We start from the raw sequence: 2773 nt of genomic DNA on the forward strand, positions 1-2773 counted from the left end.
GTGGTTCCTACCTTTTGCAATTTGTAGAAAGAAAAATAACAGTATGAGCAAAAAAAGGGCAGCCTGAATGTAAACAAAACAAACCATTGGATACCTCTGAGCCAATTTTGTTAAGGAGATCTTTGATCAATTTTTCTTTCTCCTAAGTTAGAGTAAAGAAAAAATATATATCACCATAGAGATTAAGAGAGGAGAAAACAAATTATGAAACTATAATAATCCCCCTTACCTCTAATTCTGAAGTCTTTAGTTTAAGGATTGATAAGGTACAACCAAGCTCATGTTGTTAATACTTTTAGCTGCAACATGAAATAAACAAATAAATATTATCAGTCAAAATAACTTGACATGCAACTTCAATCGATTGACACAAAGTAAATCAAATTAAATCGCCTATTATAGCAAACGAAAATCACAAATGAGCCAAACCATAAGGCAAGAAAACATACTCTATCTTTCCCTAAGTTGAGCTCCTGCGAATCAAAAGACGAAACAGATAAAGAATGCATCTTGTTTGCAAACTGAAACAATAAAGAAAATGGACAAGGAATCAACCCCTAGCATGTGTGAGTTAGCCCGGGCCAATTGCCAGTTTTGTTGACTGGTTTTCTGCAATTCAAATTGGAGTTTTTGCAACTCAGTGCTACTCAGTTCTATGATTTTGCTGCCAAAACGAACAACAGATCAAACCATATCAATCGATAGCTGGTCCAAGAATTTCGACGGACTATTTTTCAGTCAAGAAGTAATTTGTGTTTTACAATTTACATACTTATTTTCTGCAGGAAGGTTCAACAAGGCAGTATTTTCCTGGAATTCATATTGATCATGTAAAGAAAAAAGCATTTTCAAACATCTTTTTTAGAAACAAACACTAAATGCAGATGAAGAATGAAAGAAAGATGAAAAAGGGAGACCAAAAAGAAAATCTCCAAAGGTACCTTCATGAGCTGGACGATGCAATCTTTGGAGATCCGGCAAGAAATCACATTGGAGTTACCTCGATCGACATCGGCACCCATCATTCCGGCCGTCCCCGAACTCACCGTGTTGGTGATGTCGGACAATCTTTTTCCTCGCAGCGGCGCTTCGGACCAAGGGCAGCACATCATGCGCTTTCATCATGCGATTTGATTCTACTATAAGGCAAGCAAACCCAGCATCAAACGCTAAACCTAACCCTAACTCGGATACTAGGGAAGAATCGGAGGATCAAACTCTATGAATCGAGAAAAGAGAAAAATGCACCGGAGGCGTCCGCATTGGTGTGGATCAGCGAGCGAGGAAGAGGACCAGCGTCCATGGACTGACCAACGAGGACAAGGAACACGACCGCACTCCGAAGAAGCAGCTTTCTTCCTCCCTGTGCCTTGATCAAGGAAATAAGAAGGAAAAGAACGAGAAAAAGATGAAGATTTTGGGACAGAGAGAGCAGAAGAACGCGAAGCAAGAAAGAACAAAAGAGCATAAGAAGAGCAGCCCGATCGCGATCGAACAAGGAAAGAATGCCGAGAGCGAAAAAAAATTTGGACCATTTCTCGATTTGTGCGTGTCATCCTTGCGCAGGGGCCATGCTAATCTTCTCTGTATCGTTCCAATTTTATCGGATGTCTCCGAAGAGACAACCTCACTGCCAACTCTGCGGTATAAGAATACGCGAAGCAATCGCCTCATTACCGATATGGGATTAAAAATAAATATTCTTACCACGTGCCCAAATCTAAACCGTCGCTTTGTCGAACGAACGGCATCTGTATAACTGATCGACTGCATCCTCCTCGAACAATCCCCAAACGCATCGAAGCCGTCCTTTCTCATCCGCCCAGATCGTAAAGCTTGGTAGATTTGGTTGAGCAAGCTTCGATGCACAACTTTGGGCTGGGCTTCTAACACCTAATAAACATGTCCAATTCTCGAACCCATGGTCAAATCATATTTTGTGGGGGTCAACACAATCGATCAACAATGCAGTCAATGTTGATTTATTTCACAGAGAAGAAATCTATGTTGAATTCATGTTTGCCCACACTTTGGTGAGATGGACTTCTAACACAGCACACTCATTCGGAGACCAGTACTTGCAGGAGAGGCCCAGTAGCTACATTAGAAAAGCACTTCGTTAATCAAGAATGGATCACAGAAGATAACAGATGTCCGTGAAATGTGTGCAGTAAGATTCTCCTATTTCCTGTTTATATTATCAGTTTAATAATGTGGTGATCAATGGTTGCTGTCATGGTATTACGATGAAGCATGGATCACTCTTAGTAATTTGCCATATGAGATTTCGCACCTGGATGGAGCCACCGGAACTGTGATGATGCTTCCAAAGGAAAACAAAAACAAAAGTCCTTTTGTCTTCGGCTGTTTGATGACGGCAAAAGCATTGTTAAAGTGGAATTGGGATCCTTTTTTTTCTTTTATCTCGTCAACTACGTTAGTTAATCATTGTCGAATATAAGATATGGCTCATTTTAGCATTATCCGCATAGGCGATCATACGTCCTCCACGTTGTTCGGCATCGTACAAGTCGTAGCTGAACACTACGGATCCATTTCAGAAAGTTCTGAATGGCGCCGCACGATCGAAACCCGTATGGGTCGGTCGGTGCTCGTCTACAGGAAATGCGTCATCCTACTCGGCGTTGTACAAGTCGACTCCCAAACCCAAACTCTCAAGCATGGCGGTGGGAAGATAAGCAAAAAAACTCAAAAATCCCACCCAAAAGATCCAAGATTTGGTCAAAAACTAAAATTCCCACCAAAGCCAAAG

The 2773-nt window shown here is 41.3% G+C and overlaps 1 non-coding gene across 1 annotated transcript; it reads right to left on the reverse strand.

The window, feature by feature from the left end:
- Window positions 1-1520: 1520 nt before the first annotated feature.
- On the reverse strand, window positions 1521-1623 carry LOC135637426 (U6 spliceosomal RNA). Its single transcript, XR_010496274.1, has one exon. It is a non-coding gene; the product is annotated as a U6 spliceosomal RNA (small nuclear RNA).
- Between the last annotated feature and the right edge of the window lie 1150 nt (window positions 1624-2773).

This window comes from Musa acuminata, chromosome BXJ3-4 (assembly GCF_036884655.1).
Source record: "Musa acuminata AAA Group cultivar baxijiao chromosome BXJ3-4, Cavendish_Baxijiao_AAA, whole genome shotgun sequence".
NCBI lineage: Eukaryota > Viridiplantae > Streptophyta > Magnoliopsida > Zingiberales > Musaceae > Musa > Musa acuminata.